A 10,137-nucleotide genomic window follows, 5' to 3' on the forward strand; every position below is an offset into this window, starting at 1 on the left:
AGTTATGAGCGCCTTGGCCTTCACGCTTTGGCCCGCGTGCTGCTTCGTTTCCTGCTCGGCTGATGCCCCGAGCAATTTTCCTGTTTATTCGCTCGGAAGAATCAATCGCGTATGCCTCCTTTCGACGGCACACATCTCGCGGGAGCTTGAAGAGCCTATTCGAGATGTGACGCCGCCGCCGCCGCCGCCGCCGCCGCGCGACACAGAGACGGCGGGTTCTTGGCGCAGGCGCACTGACATCTCATCGCTTAGAAATTTCCCTACGGCGGATGGCGTCGATGTGGCGAAGAGGCACGGCTCAGGGCTGAGAACTATTTCGTTCCTTTCCCGTTCCTTTCCACGGCTTCCGTCCTTCTGCTCCCGAGAACTTCCCGGCTGCCCCGGAAATTGGGTTCGGTCCGTGTGAAGGAAAAAACGTTTCGCCGACAGAATTGATCTGTTTGCAAGAATTGCCGCGCATGTGTCCGACTTTTCCGTAGTTCTTTGTGCTGGTTCAGTGCGTGTACTACCAACGCCAGCTTGCACTAGAGCATCCTTTTCCGATACCGGCAAGTTTGTAACGCTCTGTGGCACGTTGAAGCAGGCAAGAGAAGCGTTTGAGTGATGGGGAATCCTTTCGGGCTACCTGTGACGCTAATACTGTCAGACCCGAGGCCCTTGCTGTGTATGAAGCTTATAACTGTGAATGCGAGGCTTTCGGAATAAACATAGAGTAGAGGCCGACAGTTTAGAAATCGATGGAAAAAAGCATGTGGGGAAGTAGTAGGTCCATGGACTAGGGTTCGTTGGATTTTTTATGCGCGTAAGCAAAACCTCCTGAGGCTTTAACGTGTGTGAAGCGCGAGACATTCCTGTAACTTTGTGTTTGTTAGCGTGCGTGCTTGCTTTAACTCGAAATGTTTCTCAAATATTTTCCCTGTGTTCCCCGGTGTCAGCTATGTGCGCGCTCGCACAACGCTCTCCCTGTCGTCGTTCCAAGCGCCTGCGGGCCTAGTTTCGTTTCCTTCGCTCTCCCGTGGTGGCGGGAACGTCACGTTGTTTACTTTCCGATACGCGTCTAGTCTCCTCTCGCTCCGCGGGATGGCAGCAGTTGTCTAGTCGTCGATGAGGATGTAAATAAAATGACAAGGCCAAGGCAATAAACATGCGTGCGTGCCTTTCGTGAAGATAACCACCAGTCAAGACAATAAATGAGTTAATACGCTTGTTCAAAATTCGGTGTTACCTTAGCCAGCTGGTCATCCACATACACGAAGGGAAAAGGCTATTGAATATTTTGGTCTGAATGCAGGAATATTGAACAGCACGAAAGAAACAAATAACTGAAAAAAATGGCGTCCTTTCAGTGGGCAAATGTCAGTGGTTGAGCTCGAGCAGGGAGAACGCCGCATGGTTAATCTCGGCTAAGCACGTATAAGCCCACTATCAACAACTGCGCAGGGAGCCGTCCGGGGCTATAACTGCGGTGTAGTGGTATTCCCCGTGTTTGATCGTTGGTTTAAACCGCACAAATTCGCTGAACTCCACCCGGTCGCCTGAAAAGAAAGCGTGACGAGGAAGGTGCAACTACAGACGGAAGTGCCATGGCATAATCTCCAAATAAAGAGCGGCCCAATTTTGTTTTGCGCAATTGATTAGTTCATCTATTTTCTTTTGGCTCGTTGCCGAATTTGACTGTTCGGAGCACATCGAAATAAAGGTGTTGGCATGAGGTCGCCATCGGTATTCTCTAAGGAATATAAGCACATATGAGAGTTTGCGCGTCACCTCGAACATTACCGGAAGAAAGATTTATCGCAGGAATTAAACTGAGATTTATTTCACAGCCTCATTTAAATATCTACCTGGCTAAGATACTTCTCGCCACTTGCAAACGTTACACAATGGAAGTGAACTAATGCGTAATATTAACTTTTTAAGGGTTTCTTCACAGATACCTCTAAGAAGATACCGACAGCCCTGTCTTGACTGCGACAAAAAATAAATTCCGCCCAGAATTACAAAACCCTGGAGAGGTAATTCAAGCCCGCAAAAGCATTCATGCCGCCTCCGTACCCTATTAGAGCCTTATCAGTACCTTGCGGACGCCCCTTGAGTTTACCATTGCATCACCTTGTGTGGACGGCGCATTAAGTCCAGCTCTGGAACTCGTGGGCAGTCAATATATCAAGTCTCTTGATGGAACTCTCTTAGACACTGTGGCGTTGCCGCCGAGGGTTCTGTCGTGGTGGGTATATGCGTTGACCGTTTGCGAAGTACACGGGACTCTTACAAGCCACAGCACGCTGGCAAAGTGGCACGCCGGCGGCACACTTGTGCCCGCAGCCCCGGTAAAACGCTAGCAACCACGCGTATTGTCGGCTGCTGCCGTAGAACGTGAGATGAAGTTATGTCTTCGGAGTCATGGGTGACCCAAACGTTTGTTCATGCTAGTTCCTCCTTTCAAAATGCCGTTTTTTAGAAGTAAGTGCTAAATGAAAGTGCATCCGCACAACTGAAGAAACGCTTTACCAATTGCACGCTACTTGTTGTTACGGAATTTTCACCCCCTAATATGGAGAATGAAACAGACGAAGTGCGAAAGTTTATCGCTTTCTCAAGTGCACCGCGTAAGCCGGTCTCATTGTCAGCGTACTTCATCCAGTGCCCTTCGGAACTGGCCGCACGAGCATGCCCTTTTTAGCGGGGCTCCCATTCTCGAGCGTGCAGCCACGCAAACGTGCCATTAATGAATGAATGAAACCACGTTTATTCCACATTATAATGGGCAGAAGGCACTGTGGTGGAAAGGAAGACGGTGATATTGCAGAGGGAAAGGGTACGGCTGCCTCCGTTTGGACGTTTAGGAGGCAGCTAAGTGGGGGCTGCTTGAATCTTGTGGCTGCAGCGGACCCGATCACCAACCGGTGGCGCCGCCGGGTTTTGAAGGAATAAAAGGAGGGCTCGCCAGATCTCGGTGGCTCGGTCCGGGCGCTTGGGATCCGGACAGGACCATGTCCGGAGAGAAGAAGGCCAGGGTCTCCGTTTTATGGTGGCCAGGGCATGAAGCCTAGCTGGAATGTAGAGGGGGCACTCCCAACACAGGTGGTCGAGATCAGCACGGCAGTTGCACGTGGAGCAGGTGCCATTTACTGGTGGTAGTGTGTCACCCTTGTGGAAACGGTTCAGCAAAAAAGGAGTAAGGAGTGTGCCTGAGTGAATTCTCCGAAGCAGGACAGACTCTCCCCGTGTGAATACCTTCGAGGGGAGCTGCAGTATCAAGAGTGGATTACCAAATGCTGTGAGGTAGGCAGCACGTTGTTGTTTGGTCAAATGCTTGTCTGCCATCGGATCTGCTAGCTCGCATGGGGTAGCTAGGAGAGGAAAAGGGGTATCGGAGGCTCTGGATAGCGCGGTGTAAAGATGAGCGCGCGCTAATCTATGAGCCTTCTCGTTGCTGGGGATACCACAATGCGCTGGTACCCAGAGGATGGTAACATCGTGACCGCGTTCCCGAAGTAGGCACGCCTGGTGCCGGATCTTCTGCAGTACATGATCTGTGTAAAGAACATTAGCGCATGCCCGATGAGCAGCCTGAGAATCAGTGTACTCACGATGGTGAACGGGATCAGTTTCAGGTGAAGTATCGAGGGCCCATCCCAAATAATCTAGAATGGCCATTAACTCTGCTCGGGTGCTGTACATCGCCTCGGTTGATACATGATGGCGTCGGTTCTGGCATCCATTTTTCTGGTCGTACCACGCAGTGGCATAGCAAGTGTTTCTGGTACCACAAGTGTTTCTGGTACCCCTTGACTGTTCAGTCAAGGGGAGGGGGCTCGTAGTCTGAGTATGGCCATATTTAGCGGAAGTGGCTTGCCATCCGTGAGTACAGTGACTTCCCACGGTGGCGTCTTGTTGGGCAGAGTGGGCAATGTGTGAGTGTCATACCCGAGGAGCATTAGCGTGTACCGCCCGGCATTTGTCGCGCGAATCCTCGTCTCCGATGCACGGATGTGCTTGTCAACGAGCTCAGAAAGGTTGTTCAGCTTGCTACAGCTCGTCAGTGCATCGAGGCGTGTGTACCTTGGAAGTCCAATAACAATGCGTTTGGCCTCGTTAAGTAGCCGATCGAGCGCGAGCGTTTGCGTACAGTTGACCGGATGATATGGCAGTCCATACATGATACGGGATACGAAAAAAGCTTGAGCAAACGGCCGCATTTCACGTTCGTTTACTCCACGAGTACGCTTAGAGATTCTGCGTAAAGCGTGCAGCATTTGTTTGCTGGCCCTCGTAACGCGTTGGAACCAAGTGCTCGCGGTGCAGTTCTCTTGAAGGTGCATACCGAGTATTGGGTCCGGCCGCGCTGCGCGCCACAAAGCGCTGTTTTACCAAATACAGCGTTCCATTCAATACACGAATACGCTCACGTCAGACCGCTGGATGGGAATTTGTGAATCTGTCAATGGGCAGACCCACACGTCCAAGGTATGGGCCATACTGCGCTCTCTTTTCAGCCAGCGCAAGACTTACAACGGCGCGGCTCGTGTGGCTCTCTGGGAAGGCATCAGCGCTCAGGAAATCGACGAACAGGCCGCTCAATGTTTTTTTCCCTCAGACGCCTCGCCCAACAGACACCACGTACCAGAAGAATGCACGTTCTGAAGAGATCGAGTCACTTAATAGTCCCTTCACCATGCTCGAGCTGGAACCGGCCTTGCAGCATGCTAACGCAAGTAGTACTCCCAGAGCCGATGGGGTGTGCGTTGTTCATCTACGCAATATGCTCTACAAATACAGGCCCGCTCTTCTCGTCGAGTTCAACCTAGTTTTGGAAACAGGAATCAAACCTCTGTCCGATCTCTTTAACTTCATGTGTTTGTAATGTACTGGAGAGCATGGTCAACACACGCTTGTTGTGGTACCTTGAAGATAGTGACCTTTTGGCCCATACAATGTACAGATTACGCCCTGGGCTATCAACACAAGATGTAGTCCTCCGCCTAAAAGAGGACGCCCGCGACTCTAATTCAGTGCACCCATGGGCGATTGTTGGAGTGGACATACGCAAGGCATTTGATGACGTTCCACACAGTACCATCATGACCAAAGCACGTGCCCTTGGCATCAGAGGAAAAATGTACAACTTCATAGCGGGCTTCCTAGAATTGCGAAGCTACCAAATCTAAATTGGCCAAGGCGACAGTGCTGTACGAGTCAACCAGGTAGGCGTTCCGCAGGGCTCGGTTATCCCACCCACCCTGTTTAATATAGCTGTGCACCAGCTACCAAGACGCCTTGCGGTCATACTGGGCCTGGAAAACGCGGTGTATGCCGACTATGTCACTGTGTGGACGCATCAAGTTTCAATCAGTGAGCAGGAGAGACGTCATACAAAGATCCCTCAACATTATTCACGACTACGCGACGGAAACAGGTTTACACCCCCCCCCCCCCCCTCCCAGACAAAAGCGAGTAGGTCGTCATTCATGGTGGCCGACCTACCCCGGTCGAACAGGAAGAAAAGCGGTCTTTTAAGCTCTACATCGGTGATCGATTCATAACTCGTAAACGTGCCAGTATGCCGGCGTGTCGGGGACTTGTCAAGGTTCTCAAGAATTCGCAATGGTCAAAACAGGTCCGGAATAAATCTCGTTTTTCAACATTTCAGTGCAGCGCAATAATGTCAAAATAATTTTGTATGGAAGACGGGACACCAAGTAAACTTAAGACGTTTATAGGTCAACGCAGGGGTCAATGCTACGAGCCACCCCGAAAGACCTACGGTCTCCCGAATGTATCCGGCAAGTTCTCGTGTAGGTTGCTAGGGACGGTGCTGCTGACGCCACAAACCGTGAATTATCGCAACTTCTTTCTGTCACGGCTTTTTGAGGCATTGCTTACTGGCCAGGGGTTCGGGCATTATAAGTTGTGGTTGCTTGATTGTTTTGGGGGTTTAACGCGCAGTAGCTACATCGTGGATATGAAGCGACCGCAGTGGAGGGCTCCGGACTAAATTTGACCACCTGGGAATCTTTAACGTGCGCCGAAATCTGGTACACCCGGGCGTTTTTGCTTACCGCCTCCATCAGAAAAGCAGCCACCGCAGTCGGGATCAAACCTGCGCCCTGGGGCTCAGCAGCGCAGCCACCGCGACGGGTTAGAGACCTTATGCAAAAGTTCCGCCATCTACCGGAAGAAAAACGAAACGAGCACGCGACGCCATGCTGGGGGATGGCGGTCGTGGGATTGCTTGTTACGGAGCGTGTGAGGGGCTTTCTGGGCTTGGCGATCCTTTTATATTCATTTAAGCGCAGCAAAATGAGCGACGAGTGATCTGTCGATCTTTCTCTATTGCTCACATTTGCAAGCGACCTCGTAAATACGGATTATGCATCAAAAAAGCAGTGAAGGAGGCACCGGCAGGGAAGATTTTGGAGGCTGTCGCGTTTCTTCTCCTTTTTTTTTTTTCTGGCTTTGAGAACGCAAACATTGAAATTACATCTGTGTTGACTCGCATCCGGCGGGTTTCTCAGGAGGTCATTGCTGAAACGCTTCGAGCCGATGCGGGCTGCCCTGAGGTTGAAATGGGGGGGGGGCACTCCGCGATATACGCTAAGGATCCTCTGGGACACAGAGGAAACCTGCAAAACAAAACAAAGAAAAAACACTTTATAAAATAAATCGCATACCTGCCATTTTTTAACAGCGGAGCTGTTGTAGCTGGCCGTAATGTGTAGCGCGTAACGCGTGTGGCGTGTAACGCGTTACAAATTGCCAATATATTACCAATAAATTGCCAATGAATAATTAAATTACCAATAAATTGCGAGCGCTGGTGAGCGCGTGCCTCGCAGCGACCGCCGAGCGTCCCCAGCACACACAAAGGCTTTAGCAAAAAAAAAAAAAAAAAACTGCGAGAACCTTAAAGAGCGAGAAAATGCCGAGCGCTCAGGAACGCGTGCCTTGCGGTGACCGCTGAGCGTCTCCTGCTCGCGCCCTGGACAACAAAATTGGGCGCACACTACCACTTAGAAAATTCCACTCGAAAAACTCCCACCTCCCCTCGCGGGAACCCCTGTGTAGATGCGACGCATAGGGGGTTCACGTTGCAGCGTTGGAGAGCGGAGAAACGGCGCTGGAACAATGGAGCGGAGCGGCGCAGGCACCGCGTTTTATAGCGCGCATAACGGTGGGGGGACGCGCCGGCGCCAGTGCGTCTGCCACGGCTATGACGCAACACAATCCAACACAATCCACTTTAATCCAATCCAATCTAAATCAAATCCAATACAATCCAAGCCAAGCCAAGCCAAGCCAAGCCAAGCCAATCCATTCGAATCCAATCCAATGCCCCTCGCGAGAGAGCGTTCGCTATCGGAGAGGAGAGGGGGTGAGTGGCGGAGAGCGCAGCTCACGCGGCGAGGAGAATGGGGGAGGGGCGGAAGCCGACAACGACGCCGACGCCGGATGCAGGGACAAGGCGAGTGAATGAGATGCAGTCGCATCTAAAAAATTTGATCTTGGGAAAATAGGCTACGGTCGAACAGCAGGCGACGAGCGGTAAATGACCGATGCACGGGTTACTACGTACGTTACTTCCGCTACTCATGGCGCAACGTGAAGATTGCAACTCTCGCGTATCCCTTTATTCCTGTAACGTTTGGAAAACGAAAGAATACGTAGTACGTCCATAAAAGCCCACCGAACGTCCAGAGTAAAAAGATAATTTCCCCGCATTTCCCCGAGGGGAGGAATGTGAAAGTGCGAATGCAGGAGTTGAATTTGCGCGGTTCGGTAATGTTCGCGAAAGAGATATCACACACACACACACAAGTACAAAGAAAGAAAGATGCATTTATTCACAGACACCTATTTGTGTTGTTGTTGTACTTGATTGCTAGAGCGGATCTCAGCTTTGAAATTTCGTGTCAGTACTCCTTTAAGCGGGTGCATTAGCCCTTCTCACGCCCGATTCCTGGCCAATCCCCCACGTGGGTATGTGCCATGCACAGACACCTATTTGTGTTGTCGTTGTACTTGATTGCTAGAGCGGATCTCAGCTTTGAAATTTCGTGTCAGTACTCCTTTAAGCGGGTGCATTAGCCCTTCTCACGCCCGATTCCTGGCCAATCCCCCACGTGGGTATGTGCCATGTCAGCGGCCAGACAGCGTGCGCCCATCTCCCCCCGTTGCCAAGGAAGACGAGGAGATTCCTGGCCAATCTCCCACGTGGGTATGTGCCATCTCCCCCCGTTGCCAAGGGAGACGAGGAGCGCGCGCACCCGCAGCTGTTGCTATGTGGACGGACGGCGGTCAACGGAATTCAGGGTCGCTTATAAAGAGCATTCGAACTTAAAACACCGGCGCGCCAAGCACGAACGGCAGACTCAAACTCATCCCACACGATAAAGTACGAGCTGACCGATGCAGTGCGCCTTTACTACCTGCAGGCCGGAGTGGTCGGCGGCAAATACAGGGCTAGAAAACAGCTCACTTTGGGATCTTTTTAGTCCTGCGAATATTCTTCATTTCGTGACTATGCATGCGATCTAGCTATAATATTACTGCGCGAACGGAAGTCGACACCCGCAAGCGACTTCACGCAGGGCTCGAATCATGCTTCCGTTGCGAAAAAAAAAAAAAAGATGTGTACGCTATTTCCGTGGTCGTCCTCGTATCATCTCTGTGCACAGCAAGTTACACGGCAGTATTTAAGCATCTTGGACAACGATAAATGCCGACGTGCGCGTCGCTAACCCCGGGCTATCATGTATACTGCGGTGTCCGGAGATCCGGGAATCCCCCAACATGGCGGAAGCGCACGCGGTTCCCGCAAGAAGGCGCCAGTTTTTGCATTAGGCCTATAAGGTGTGCATAATATTTGTGGTAACGGCGCGGCTGTTCGCCCCAAGAAGTCCTTCATCGCGCCGCGTACTACCAACCGTGTCGCTGTGGCGACACCAGATGTTCTGCTTGCTGCCCATCTCTCTTCGTCCTTTGGAGAGACGCGCATGTCGTTTTTTTTTTTTTTTCTGTCACGCTAGCGGGCCAAAATAATGCGCCCCTTTGCGAACACCTCAGAATAGGCCTGTCACCGCGGATCAGCGTTCCCTTTCACGCTAGCGACGGGCACTGCTTAAAATACGAGAACCTTGCGTGACAGGCGTGCGAACAGCAAAGCTGTTGATCCCGCTGCGTAGGAGTGAACAGCTGTTAAATTAAAGGACATGTAAGGGGTACTGAAACGACGAAAATAGATCAACGTTCGAGGCTATAGGCTGCGGTTTCGAGTGTTTGGGGGAGGCGTTGTTTAAACCAGCAAAAGGAACTTTTTCTATATGTGTAGAAGAAGCGTTGATTGTTGCCACAGTTTTCATTACCTCTCGTTAAGATTTGTTCCCGTCAATTACGTAGTAAGTTATGGGGGATTACGGTTGTCACTAAGCCAATTTCCTTGTTGTGCAGCGTTTTATTACGGAACCCACATTGGCTTTATCGGGGGGTGGAGGGGTTTCATTACGGACCCACATTGTCTTTGTGGGGGAGGGGAAGGGGGGGGGGGTGGAAGGGGAGCGGTTAAGGATACGGCGTAATCCAGTTCGTGAACGAAATCGCCAATAGAGAAGTTGTACAGCTTCTTCAAAAGCATATTGACTCGTATTTTTCTACGAATGTAGGGTTTTCGTTATTTAATTTAGGAAAAGAAAAAAAATACTCAAGTACTGAACTATGAACTCCGGGAACTACGACCGACCATGGGCTGTATTTGTCGCTGTCGCAAACTGATGTAGATAAGCAGGTATGTTGTTCGGATGGCTCGAAAACACTAGTCCACAAGTAAATTGATAAAGCCCCCGCAGAACACCAAGATGTGTCTGTTCAGTAGCTTCCTTCTATACGACGAGGTTTTTTTATTTTGATTTGATTTTATAATTTAACGCACCGAAGCTGCGCCTGAGCCTTGTGGCATGCCGTAGTGGAGGGCTGCGCATTAATTTTGACAAGCGGGGGATTTTTAACGTGCACCGAAATCTCCACACAGGGGCGTTTCCCTTTTTTGCCTTCGTCGGGAAAGTAGCCACCACGGCCAGTATCGAACCCGCGTCTTTGGGCTCAGCAGCACAACTCCATAGCCACTGAGCCAACATACGA

At 51.0% G+C, this 10,137-nt stretch overlaps 1 pseudogene; it reads right to left on the reverse strand.

Moving 5' to 3' along the window:
• Positions 1-2,853: 2,853 nt before the first annotated feature.
• Positions 2,854-4,202, reverse strand: LOC144167491 (uncharacterized; annotated as a pseudogene).
• Positions 4,203-10,137: the final 5,935 nt, after the last annotated feature.

The sequence above is a fragment of the Haemaphysalis longicornis genome, unplaced genomic scaffold (genome assembly GCF_048455015.1).
Source record: "Haemaphysalis longicornis isolate Haplotype H1 unplaced genomic scaffold, Haemaphysalis longicornis Haplotype H1 scaffold_2, whole genome shotgun sequence".
NCBI lineage: Eukaryota > Metazoa > Arthropoda > Arachnida > Ixodida > Ixodidae > Haemaphysalis > Haemaphysalis longicornis.